Consider the following 14,226-nt stretch of genomic DNA (forward strand, 5'->3'; position numbering starts at 1 on the left):
TCTGTAAGGTACAACTTATTACACCTGTTATGGTACAGTACCTACGTATTGAGGACCTTGTAACCACTCCTGAGTACAATATAATCTTTCTGAATGAGGTACTTCCATGCTGTACTCATCTCTAAAAAAAGAATGGCATGGAAGAACAAGGTTTTGGGGAAAAGTTATTGATAAGCACTATCAACTCAGCTGCCAAGTCAAGACAACTCGGGTAAGATGAGGTTTTCAAGACTTTAGTGAGAACAATTTCTAGGAAAATCAGATCAAATCTCAGCTGGGCCTAAACTTATAGAGTATTTTTTTTCAAAAGCAAGTCTGTTTTTAATTCACAGCACAAGAAGACTACTTCAAAGAAATAGGAGGAGAGAAGAAAGGTAAATGTAGGATCCAACCCAGAACAAATGAATGGGTATTGGAAGTATTTTTCTTATTGTAACTCTTTTCAGATAAACCTAGGAATAATGTTAGAACATCAGTGAAATGTAATTTCTTGTACATGCAATTAGAATATAAAGCAGAGAACTAAAGCTCACAATTTCAGTATGCAAGATACTATGAAGAGAAAGGTAAACTAAGTATCTACTGAAGAGAACACAGAGGGGAAAAAGTATTCTGCCTTCCTTTTCTTTATATACAAATACAGAACAATTTGGGTCAAACAGGAATATTTGCTTTAGTCCCCTGAAAGCTGCAACTACAACAGAAGGAAGAAAAAAATCTATTCCACGTTGAACTACAGCATTAGAAAAGGGAATTGATGAAGCTGGAAATAACACAGAATATGCCTTTGCTTTTTCCCCTCTTAGTAGAAACTTCTAAGAACATCTAGCCATTTCTCAACTAACCAGGGCAATGAGGAGAGAAAAACCACACTAACATGCAATTTAATCATCTTGTATTACTGCCTGGGGAGAGGCAGGGAGAAACATAGAAAGATTTATGTAGAGAGCAGCTTTAACCTGTGTAACACAGACAGGTACCAGCTACAGATCCTGAAATGCCAACTCTTAAAGCCAAGAGCTTTGATTAGGGAAAAACAAGGCCTAGTTTATTCATAAACCATATAATCCATTTTTATTGTTAACTCTCCATTATGCAAAGAGACTTCTTCAAGAAAACTCTGACATATTTTCAATGCATTTTTCTTTGACAACTTCAGTTACTGAAAAGCCGCTCATTATCTTAATAGTTATTTTAAATGGAATAAATCCTCTCATTTGCATACATACGCACACATGAAAAGACATCCCTTGTATCTCTAAAGCTTTATCCAGGAATTGTAGGGGTTTGTAAAGGACTGGAAATTTCCAAACTGAAAGAGTATTATCTGAAAGATTCTGAAATCTGTAAAACAAACAGATACCTAGGAAAAAAAACAGCATACACAGAAAGCCTAGTATTATGATGAACACTTCGAAGACTTTTATTCATGAAATATATTTGAGATAAAAGGAATACTAATGTAATATATCCAAGGAATGATAACTGCAGAATCATACTATTAGAAAAACCTTAATAACAAAAATAAACATAAAAGAAGAAAATTCCTAATGTTATGATGCTTCCCAAGACAACATCAAAATTCAGTTTTCTCAGAGATGCCACACGAAGACTGCTATACAAAGTATATTTGCATATACGCATAAGTAGGGGGATAAACTCTTACCTGTTGTTAACACTACCATTAGTAAGTATAGTTACTTCTGTAGGTCCAATGTATACATTTTGGAAATCATAGGCTATTTCTGAACCCTGGGACCTAGAATCACTCAGTCCGCATGTTATTTCAAATCTTGTCCCAACATACCTATAGACTGCCTCCTCTCTCCACCACCCGGCTTTCCAGAGGAAAATAATGGTCTGGACAGCAGTGATGGTGCTACAGCAGACTCCAGAAAGCTCTCCTCCCAGAGCAATTCAGGGATGAGCCTGGACAGGGGAGGTTGTGTGTGACAGATCACAGCCACACAGAAATTCTGCAGTCACATAGTGTGAGGTTTTTAGGAGATGCAGCTGTTTCTAAAGGCATGGAGACTCAGGTAACAGGCAGCTAAAAAACATGCCAAAAGTTCTTTAAAACTTTGTATACGATTAGCAGGTGAAACCGAAACCTTTTATTTTTCATCTGTAAGAAAAAACTCTAGGGGTTTTTAATGAAAAAAAATGGTAGAACTGGCATTAATAGAACAAGTGGTATAGAGATGCAAAACTTTTTTTTTTTTAACTTAACGCTTAGAACCTAGAACTTCAATTTTATCTTGTTATTCTACAGTGTTTCCAAGTGCACATGCTAATTACCTGCTCTCGGTAACAAGTTCCAAAAGAGGGAAGTGGAACAGTTCACTTCCTTTTTGAAAAAAGCAAAGCCATGATAAACAGTAAACTATGCAAAGTCAACGCTGAGTCAGCCATTTTCAGAAACTAAATTTTACAATACTGTCCAGTTTGCAATCAACTGCCACATAAAAAGTCTAAAGTTTGAGAACACACAAAACCAGAATAGTAACACTACTGCTCTTTACTCTTAGATGTTTTCGTTCATGGAAAATTAAGACGTTCAAATTAAAAATAGGAGAAGGATAAATATCATAAAAATATGATTTACAACAATAATAACAATGCAAGTTATTAGGCAGTGGAGTAGCAATTAGACATACTACAGTACCTTAGTGGCCCAAATATTTTCATTTTCCTGAGATATGTTCCCCATGAAACACTGTTTTTAATTTTTAAAGACTAGAAACTTATTGCATTGTGATACACTCTTTGTGGCTCCATCTCCCCTGAGCCACAAAGCAAAGAACGTTTTGTTAGTCCAATAATAATGTCACGCTATAGAGAGGATTCAGTCCTAGCATAAAAAGATCCACCATTTCACATAGTGTAATTTTTTGCAGTAATGGTCTTGTAGCAGAATGCTGACGTTATCCAAGGTTATGTCACTTTACAGGCATATATGGGTCTACTCTTTTGCCCTAAAGAGACGGGTCAAAGGAGCTTTCTGTATGTAAATTACAAAATAAAAAAAAATATCTTTAAAGTAGAACAATTTATTCAATGAAATTATGTCTCAGTGTACTCGTGCTCTACCTTAAACCCATTCATTTCTCCCACTTCAGCCCTTCTGATGGACTATAATCCCAATTTTTTCATTAAACACACATTATCTTTCATTCTATTCTTCTTCCAGTATTAGAGCAAATTTTTTCCTCTCCCTTAGAAATGTTCCCAAATGGACAATACCAGTGTCAAACTCTTAAAACATCCCAATCTAACAAAGAAACTTCCACTTGTGACTGGTCAGTAATCAAATAAGGGTCTATTAGTTTGAATACGTACTCTGTGGCAGTTTACATTACACCCAAACAGACCGATTAAAACAGAACACAATTTTAAATACATAGTGTTCAAAAAGGCGCCCTAACATGAACAGGTAATGGTGACGCTGTGAAAGAAAACCTGAGTGAACTAATATTTATGCACAGCAGACAATCAACACCCAGGAGTGAGCAAGAGGGCTGAACTGTTTGGCAGCAAACCCCATCAGTTTTGCACCCACAAGCACAGGACTGCTGGAAAGCACTAGCACGTTCCTATCCTTTGGAGAGCAGAGGTTACCCAGGAGCTGTTGGAACTGTTACTGCAGGTCAGAGAACGTCTGTTAACAAGCTGGGAGAATGAGACACTGTATAATGCCATACATATTCTACAATGACAAAGGTCATGAGTAAATTCCTACGGACATTAGATAGAAGGACTGACAAATGACAAACTGGGCTTTCCTCTCAGTTGTCTTGCTTTTATCCTGAGACAAACTGAACTCAAAACTTGCCCAAAAGAACCACACACAGGCACAGCAGAGGCAAAAACTAACAGCAGAGGAAAAGTGATACACAGAGTGCTGATACATAACTGGTGCCCAAAGGAAAGATTTCAAGAACTAGAATTAAATCTGCTTCATCAGAGACACGCAATCTAATGCAAGCGAGCTCGTCGGAGATGTCAAGATCGGAGGCAGCCTGGGCTGCAGTGACCACGCGCTGGTGGAGCTCACGCTCCTAAGGGAAATGACAAGAACAAAGAGTATAGTCAGGACCCTAAATTTTAGAAAAGCAAAATTCCAGCTCCTCAAGGAGATAGTCAGAAGAACTCCCTGGGAAACGGTCCTCAGAGACAGGGGAACAGAGCAGAGCTGGCAGATCTTTAAGGAAGTGGTCCACAGAGCGCAAAAGCTCTCGATCCCTAGTAAAGCCTATTAGCTCCAATTATGCTACATAATTCAGCCAAATTAAAGTTGATGTTACATGTTGTAGCTCAATCTTAATCCATTCCATGCTACTCAAACCCTACAGAATAGAATACTCTTAAACTCAATTGCAAAAAGAAAACAAGCAGGTGGAAGCAGGGACAAGCTGCCCAGGAAGCACATGGACCCACTGCTCAAGCATGCAGGGATGGAATCAGGAAGATCAACACTCAGAGTTGAAACTGGTGAGGAATGTGAAAGACAACAAGGGCTTCATAGGTACAGCACCAACAGAAGGAAGGCCAAAGACAGATTGAGCTCACTGCTGAATAGGGATAGCGGTGAAGTGACGAAGGGCACCGAAAAACATGAGGTACTCATTGCCTTCTTTGCCTTAGTCTTCACTGGCAAGGTCTCCTCTCAGGTCTCCCACGCTCCTGAGGCTAGACTCTGGGGGAAAGAAATACTACCAATGTCAGAGGAAGACCAAGTTAGGGACAAACTGCACATATAAACAGGCAATATATACATCCAAGATTTACAAGAGCTGACCAATGTCACTCATCTTTGGAAGGTACTTGGTAAATGGAGTAGCTCCCCAGTGACTGGAAAAATCCGAATGTCATACAGCCTAACCTCAGTCCTTGGGAAAATTACGTGGCAAGTCCTCCTGAAAGCAATTTCCAAATACATGAAGGACAAGAAGATGAATGGGAAAAGCCAGCATAGATTTAGCATGGACATACGCTGCCTGACCAACTTAATTGCTTTTTGTGATGAGATGACTGGCTTTGTGGACAAGGGGTAAGCAGTGGATGTTGCCTACCTTGACTACGTAGCTTTCTATGTTGTCTTCCATAGCATCTTTGAAGCTATATTGGGAAAATAAGAGGGGTCTAAACAAGTGGATTACAATGCAAGTGAAAAACAGGCTGGATCACCAGGCCCGAAGAACAACAACCAACCATTTAAAGTTTAACTGAGGGCCAGTTATAAGTGGTATCCCTTCATTATCAATATCTTTTAATATCTTCATTAATGACTCAGATGATGGGACAAAACACAGGTTTTCAGCAAATTTTCAGTTAACACCAAGTTCAAAGGAACAGTTGCTATGCTGGAGGGGAGGACTGCCATTTAGAGGCAAGAAGCGTGGCCGGCAGGTCAAGGGAGGTGATTCTGCCCCTCTACTCTGCTCTGGTGAGAGCTCACCTGGAGTACTGCGTCCAGCTCTGGAGCCCTCAGCACAAGAAGGACATGGAACTGTTGGAACGGGTCCAGAGGAGGGCTACAAAAATGATCCGAGGGCTGGAGCACCTCTCCTATGAGGACAGGCTGAGAGAGTTGGGCTTGTTCAGTCTGGAGAAAAGGAGGCTACGGGGAGACCTGATTGCGGCCTTCCAGTACCTAAAGGGGGCCTATAGGAAAGATGGGGAACGTCTTTTTAGTAGGGCCAGCTGTGTTAGGACAAGGGGAAATGGTTTTAAACTAGAACAGGGTAGGTTCAGGCTAGAGGTAAGGAAGAAATTTTTTACAATGAGAGTGGTAAAACACTGGAACAGGTTGCCCAGAGAGGTAGTGGAGGCCCCATCCCTGGAAACATTCAAGGCCAGGTTGGATGGGGCTCTGAGCAACCTGATCTAGTTAGCAGTGTCCCTGCTCACTGCAGGGGGGTTGGACTAGATGACCACTAGTGGTCCCTTCCAACCCTAAACATTCTATGATTCTATGATTCTACCAGAAATATGACTTATTTGATGAGTTTTACAAAAATACTTCATATAACTCGAAAGGGAAGGAGGCAGAAAAGTAATAACATATTTTTAAAAGAAACCAGCTATTATATATAAAAACAGCAAAACCACACTTGGGAAAAAGCAGTGTCCACTTAGATGCAAGTTTTTCAAATTACAGCAGCAGATGGAAAATGGTATTTATTAGAAGAGGAATTAAAAATTATTAAAAGTTGCACAGGAACAGAAAGCATACATAGAGACAACAAACACTGATATCGTCAATAGGTGTGCAACCCTTCAAGAAGCAAAATATCGCCTCTGTCCTCCCCCACCTCCCCCCCCAAAACCCAAAAAAAAAGAAGGAAGCAGTCAGTCATCAAAAAAAGAGCCACGAGAAACAGAGACAAGCATTCCTTACTTGGTATTGAAGGAAAGGAAGTCAAAAGTGAGATAAATAAAAATCTTGATAAAGGCTGGCAGTACCTCAATGAACTTTGGACCAGAACACTGATTGTATTAGTATTATTATTATTATTATTAAGGGGGAGGAAAAGGATAAATCAAAGTCAGGAATCTCTGTCAGAACCATTCTAAGATACAAAAATTATCTTGGTTAAATACTTCTCAGTAGTCTTGTGAAAGAAATTAGGATCAATACAGAGAGGTACTGAAATACATAACAAAAGAAGCAACAATCACTATCACACAAGACTTCACATTGTCCAAAAGAAAATCAGTTGTCCATAATGAAAGCAATAGATACCAAGTTTGAAGGGAGAATATATTTAGCTTAATTGCTTTTGTGTTGATAGTTAACATGGCTCCTGGTCTTTAAAAGAGCAACGATCACATTGTGAAGATTATCATCACCATTAAGGTCTGTTGCCAATTAATTAATTAATTAAATGAAAATAAGTAAAAAATTAGTGAAAAATAATAACAACTAACACCCCTGCCCCCAACATTAGAACTATAAATGCCAGTATTCAAGAATAAGATTGTCTCTCAGAGAAAATATACCAGCAGAACTCAGAGAGCATAATTTTGCTGGTAAACCATCCTACCCAGACAAATCAAGGTGTCCTTAAAAATTCCACTCTTGAGAGTTCAATTAGCCAACTCACAAGGCTACATGAATGAATTACAACTACTCAGAACAAGAGCTGCAGAGTTCAGCCCAAGATGGCATACAGTGTAACTACTGTCACTATGCAGAATAATAAATCCAGAGTTGTTAATGTTGTTTTTCTTCTTAAATAAAAAGAAAATAGAAATGCAGCAGCTGGAAATAGTGCTATTTATAAGGGAAAACTCTATGCATCTTTTCTTTGTGTGAAATTCTGTTCCATTTATGACACCTTATTATTTACATTCAAAGCAAAATAATTGGAACTTCATACACAAAAGTGTATGTAGCCAACAAATATAAAACCTTACCATCTACAAAGAGATTTGAAAATCTGCATTTAAGCACAGAAAGAGACTAATTTTTATAAATGGTCAAACTGCTGTGTGCGTCTTTAAAGTCACTAAACAGAACCTTTAGAATCCCACCACCTTCAAAACATACCTCTCCACTTGCTGAAGGCCCTCTATACAACTGAATGAGTGTTATAGTCAGAAAATGAAAGACACATTATTAACACTGGAAATTTGAAATCTCTTGGACTAATTTATTTAGCATGGGTGTTTTTCGTTTTAAAACCAAATGCTTTGGGTCTGGTGCGACTAACAAAATAATAAATAAGCACCAAATATGCTTTGCATTTGTGTATAATTTATGTGCAATATTAAAATCAAATCATGGATCTTTCAGTTAGGGAGCATTCCTCTGTTAATTCCCCAGGGAGAAAAAAAGATCATTGCTAATGCTGCCCATGACATTTTGAAATGTGGTCACCATTACAGAAATGAAAAAAACCCTGTTCTACAGATGCTGAACGAAGCTCCGTTTCTGGATTATTTTAACCACAAATGACAGGCAACCATGTGGACAATTTGCAAATCAATCATGAAAATATTAGAAGTTAGACTCTACACTAGTATGTGTGTAATGTCCTTGCCAAAATTTTCCTTGCTGTTAAATTAAAATGTTAGCTTTCAAGCATATGACAAATCTTATTTACTCCATTTATGCTTAGTTAATTCTTAATGAGGACCTTTTTTACTTATCTCAAAAATTTGCTGATGAAGCATCTATGAGGTATTTTAACCTATTAATATCCTCAAACTCTTTGGTTTTGCAACAAGATACAAGTGCAGAACACAGGGGAAAGACAGCATTTTTGTTTCCTTCTTTGTTCCCCAAAATCAGATGGAAATGGAGAATGACAAGAAAGTAAGTTTCCACTACCTAGAAGCAGAAAATAGGCTTACAAGATTGCCAGTTTATAGCCTAAGAAGATTAATTCCTGCACTTAAGCCATAATAGAGGACAATCTAGAGAGGACTGATGTTTAGTTGAATTGGTGCTATTTGCTCTGATGCAGAAGAAATAGGAAGCTGTTTTAACCTCCCATTCATGCTGTAAAATAAAAGACAGCATGCACATAAGCAAACTCCAGCACAGAACTCTTACCAGTTTTCCTGTAACAGCAATCTCCTAGGCAACTTGTGCAATCAAATGAAAGCAAGAGTACGTTTTTTACTTCTGACCTGGTGACGGGGTAGGTAACACTGGGGAGAAAGGAAACATGCCAAAACTCTTGTGAATTTCACAACGATGCAAGGAATTTAACTGCGAGTTAATTTCTTCTATAGTATATAGACCAGAGACTACCTGTATGACTAGCCATGCAGGAGCTGCTTAGAAGTGGCCTGCAGGAACCAGCCTTCTTCTCCACGCAAAGGAGACAGCAGCTGCAAAAGCAGCGACTTCTGATCCCAGTTGCCTGAACTACTTCTTGCCCCTCTGCAAATGGTCAGAACAAGCTGGCATATCTGTGCCTGTGATGCCTTAAGGGTTAAAAGACCCCCAGATGTAAGCGGCTTATATGCATAAGACTTAGGCCTTATTGTCTAGTTTGCTAATGCTTTGGTAAAGTCAGTAGTTACTTAGTAAATTTAGAACCTTGTTCAAGGATGGGAAGAATCGGGAGGGGATGAAGCAAAAAGATAATAACGATTTGTCAAGGTTGCTTGACTAGGAGGAATGAGAACTAACAGACGCAGGAAGATTTGTGGCTCCTTACGAAGGACAGTTTTCGGTAAGAACCAGGAGTTTACCTTAAGAACTGGTCTAAACGGACCCTGCAGTTTGGGCAAGAACCAAGGAGCAACTGAGTCTGCGCAAGAACAAGGGGTTACTAGCGGTGACGAAGAGGAGCCATCAGCCTTCATCCCCACGACCCCAAACGACCACCACAAGGAGGCACTGAGCAAGCGCAGTGGGGAGGGACTTATGGAAATGACCTCCTGAAGCTAATTTTAATACAAAGTGGGGACAGGTTATGCATATGTATAGGCATATTGGGAAAATTAATGCATATGTAACACTTTGCCTCATATAAACAGGGCAAGTTGCCACTTGAATATATGTACGTTAGGTGGAGCGATCCCCCTTGCATCCGGTGCCGTGAATAAAGAATGCCTGCCTTTTAACACTACATTGGTGTTACGAGATTCGTTCTTCCCGATTTTGGTGACAGCTGTGAAGTCCAACATGACTTTGAGTTTTGGTGATGGTACCTTGCAAAACTAAGCTGCTTTAGAAACCATCTCTTTTTTAGATCTACTTGAACACACTGACTTATCTTAAGTAAAGATGCTGTTTCACAACACTAAGGGATGCCAGCAAGGGTAACAATTTACATAAAACCATCACTACTCCTACCAAAAATTAAACAAATATAAAAACATGACTAGACTTTCTACACTGAAGTGTCATATTCTCTGCATGTTAATTTAGCTTTAGTTCAGCTTTCAGCATAATGCTAAGAAACATCATCTTACCTTTTCAGCAGATTTCCTAAGTTCATTTGTCAGTTAGGAACAGCTGTTATACACATGGCTTGTACAGAATACGATTTCTAATTTAAAATATTTTCAGCCCCCTACAAGTTCAGACAGAGATCAGCAAAGGCAACACTCAATCCTACCCATGTTCTGGTGGTGGGGTAGCTATTGGCTACGATTACACAACAAAATCACTTGCCATAGCTCAAAATACAACACATGCAGTAAGTTGAGAAGATAGATCCTAGGGGGCATTACTCTAGTTGTATATTTTGTGTAAATTCAATGTTTTTTTCCTTCTGTATCTTCAGCATTGTTTTTTCTATATTTTTACAATATGTGAAAATGCTAGGATCAGATATTAAACAGTATGACTATAACAAAAGTTATAGTTTTTCCTTTTTTTTTTTTTATTTTAGATAGTTAATCCTGTACTGTGTGTGTCAGATAAGTGGACACATAAGTAGGTTTAATAGTTTTAATTATACTACCTACTAGCAGTTAGAACAGTAATCTACTGTAGGAAAAGACTAAAGCATTTTAAGAAAAAGCACTCTACTGTACAAGTTCTGATCACTTATTGATAGGCTTTGCTGTAGGAAAACAAGTAGAAATTTAACACTACAAAAGTGTTGGTTTTAAAAGTAAGTAAATAAATATAAAAGTACAGCAGTACACCAAAAATTAAAATTCAGTTATTCCTTTTCTATATGCTACACAGTGAACCGAGCACCACTTATAAACTACACTAGCTAAATCTTGCTGCGTGTGTGTAACAAAGCAGGATTTAACTGTAGCACACTTAGCACAAAGGCCAGGTTTTCTATTACAGCTGGAGTTCCCTACTAAAAAAAAATCCTTCAATTAATTTTACCTATTAAATAACAAGCCATCTAGAGGTGCTATTCCCATATTTTTACTTACTAAATGAGAACACTGTTTTCCAGTGTGCTAAATTCCTGGCAACTGGAACAACTGGAAATAAACCTAAGATTTCACCCAACAGCTCAAACAGAAAGAGAAGGTAATCCAAAACAGGAGAACTCCAGAAGAAGTGCTGAAAAAAGAATGTTAGATAACAATTCAAATAATGATACAGAAAGACTCCGAATGAAAGGGATGAAGTACTTCCACTAGCAATTCAGGGACAAGAACTTCCCTACTGAAGAAGGCAAAGTGATCTATCAAGGTGGGGCTCAAGGGCAACCTAATCAGTCTCAATTATGTTAAAGAGATGGGGGAGATAAAGTCACAGAATATCAGACTCAGCAGCACTTTCACATAGCCTAGCGTTCACCACTAAAGCATATGGATGCAGGTTCTACAGGGTAACACTTGGATTGTTTCCAAAGTCAAGAACCTTGTAAGTGCCCGAGACCTCACTGAAGGATTTTTATACTCACAGTTATGAAGCATTCATGAATATTTTGCAAATCTTCCTATCAGAAGATACCCTGTCTTCTTCAATCAGAAGCAAGTTATGTGAGCTATAGAAAGCAAGCTCATGGCACATGACATTAGATCAGTTTAATGTTCAATTTTTCATCATTTAAAGATCAATTAATGTTTGTTCTATAAAATTGGCAAGGTTTAGATGAAAACTTACAAAACCAGTCACATACATTTCACACACTATCTCATTATGAAAATTATTGTGATACCTAAAGCTTCAGATTCTGAAAAACACAACCAGCTACGGAGGTACTTTAAAAAGTTACAAAAGTGTAGCTATAGATATCCAATACTGAAAATTTTATTTGTGCTCTTTCAAAAGAAGTAATTTTATGCAGATATCTAGTGCTTCTAGAAACATGTAATTCATTTTATCATCTTCGATAAGCACTATGTGACACCTTAAAAATTTTGTAAGAAAATTAAAGAGAAGCATCTTATTTCTCATTTAGGTTTACATCAATATGACCATTTGTCTCATTCAGATCTACAGCAGACAGGTTGGGCAGAAATCATCTAACTTGTGTGTCCCTTATTTCATTCCTTCCCCGAACTGATTCCAAATTTCTTGAAACATTTAGGAATCTTGGGGAAGTCCAAGCAGTTTCCTGACTGCCTTTTTGCCTCCTAAGGGTCACAACTCATCATGAAATGAAGAGGTTCACCAAAAATTATGTTAAAGTTGTGACAGAACCCAAAGTATTTAGAGGCTGAAACATACTACAAGTCCTCTAAAAGGACGTGTACATTCTGAAAATCATCAAGGTGGTGTCCTTTTTATGCCTCTGTACTGGAAGACACTTAAGACTATTTTCAGACTATTTTTATACTTAATTATGGTTTTCATCACAGCTGAAAGATTACTGAAATACAACACATTCTTGCTATGCAGCTTTTTTAAATAAAAGAAATCACATCCACATTGTAGCATAACAGGAACTAGGGGAATGGTAATACAACACAACAAATATTTATCAGTGCAAAGGATGCCTCATATATAGGGATAAAAATAACTTATACCAGCACACATAAACGCTTCATGTAAGTATATTTTATCAATAAGCACACGGAATGCCATAATTTATGCCTGCTATTTCATTTGAATCCTGAAAGTGACAAAGTATTCCTCTGGAGCTGTACTTTACAACAGATAAATTTAATAACAGCAAGGAGTAGGTTTATACCTCGAGCGTCTCCATCTTGGCAAACTTAGTTCCAAGAATTATGGATCCTTTATAACTACTTTCCCAGTATGAGGTACAGTTCATAATCTATAGAGTATTTTTAATGCCACTTCATTGCATGTGTGTATGTAACCCCAGGATTCTGGAGAACTAAACATGACTCAAAACCTCAAACTGTATTGGTTTTCTCTGTCTGGAACATTACAGAAAGGCAATTTCTAAATATAAACAGGATACCATCTGAGAAAAATGTCTTTAGTTCCTAGAATACTGTCCAAAGCTAAAGCACCTATCCTGTAAATTCCTGTGCATAATAAATTCACTTAAAACTGATAGAGAATCTTTTGTATCTGTATCAATGCCTAAATATTTATATTGCTTACCCAGACTGTCCTGCTCAGGTGAGTATTCTGTGTGAAGGAGGTTTTCAAATTATGCTAAAAACTAGAATTAACTAAAAAAGCTTTCTTGAAACTTCTAAATAAGAATGAAATTAAAATAATTGGGTCTGGATTAAAAAAAACCAAAACCACATAACCCCAGGCTATTTGAGACTCCAGCGGTGAAACTGAAAATGAAACTGAAATAACTCAGTTTTCTACAGCATAAAGGCAGTGCAGATGAAACAAACAGAAACCAAAGGCTCTAAAATGCTTGAAATTATTGGTGATAGTGTGAGCAAAGCCGTTTTTGTTTTAAACCACAATAACTGAATGGCCTTCACCTGCAATAGGCATGAAGGAGGGAAAAGTGCACATTTCTTGGAAACAGACTAACTCATTAGACTGCACAGCAGTCTTTCCAGAAACTGCAACAATTTGGGTTCTGCAGAAGGAAGGCACATGCTTCAGGTTCACACTTTTTTAAGAATTCACCCACATCCAAAGCTGCTTCCTGTGCGATTATCCACACAGACTATTTCAAAAACCCAGTCACATACAAAAATACGCCATTCTTCTACAGGAGATGTGCAGCAGGAGGCCCTGACTGATCAAACAGTTAAGAGCAGACTTAAATACTGTTCCAGTCGTACAGACTATCCAAACCCCAAGATCCACTCCAGCTGTAACATGAGGGACCAACAGGATTTCAGAACAACGCCGCAAAGCTGCAAGTCTACCGATGCAAAGACTGGGAGATGACTGCCAAAGGGGGTTCCAGGCTTTTCAGTTGGAGACTGCAACTCCCAAGCGCTCAAAACCGCTCCCCCGTGCCCCGCACGGCACAAGCCACCCCCAGGGTAAGGGACTCGCTGCTCCCGGCCGCCTCCAGGGCCTCTCCCGGCGCCGGGGCCGTGTCACAGAACGGCAGGGGTTGGAAGGGTCCTCTGGAGATCACCTAGCCCAACCTACAACATGTCGCGGCCCCTGGGCTCCTCCAGTTCTGCAAACGGGAAACCCATTCTCCACACCCGCCTTCCCTGGCTTTTAACCCCAGCCTACCCCTCACTTCCCTCCCCACAGCCACCCTAACCTCACTCCGTCCTCCGCCCCTAAGGGTGAGCGCCCTTTTCAACCTCAGCCCCGCATCTTCCCAATTCAGGAGAAATTCGCCCACGAAAGGCAGAGGGCGGCGGGAGGAGGAGGAAGTCAATCCTTTCCTGTTGTTTTAAGCCCTTCAGCCACGTTTAAACAAGGCCGCCCGGGGCGCTCTG

General features: G+C 39.0%; 1 protein-coding gene across 5 annotated transcripts in view; it reads left to right on the top strand.

Annotated features, from left to right (window-relative positions):
* The first annotated feature begins 12,746 nt into the window (after positions 1 to 12,746).
* The window catches only part of STS (steroid sulfatase), a 111,734-nt gene continuing 110,254 nt past the window's right edge, over positions 12,747 to 14,226 (top strand). For all 5 annotated transcript variants that reach the window (XM_035895665.1, XM_035895667.1, XM_035895666.1 and 2 more), the window contains exon 1: positions 12,747 to 13,812. The gene's annotated coding sequence lies outside the window, so the exon portion shown is untranslated. The remainder of the gene's footprint in view (positions 13,813 to 14,226) is intronic.

Source organism: Egretta garzetta, unplaced genomic scaffold (assembly GCF_000687185.1).
Source record: "Egretta garzetta isolate BGI_Z169 unplaced genomic scaffold, ASM68718v1 scaffold125, whole genome shotgun sequence".
In the NCBI taxonomy this organism is placed as follows: Eukaryota; Metazoa; Chordata; class Aves; order Pelecaniformes; family Ardeidae; genus Egretta; species Egretta garzetta.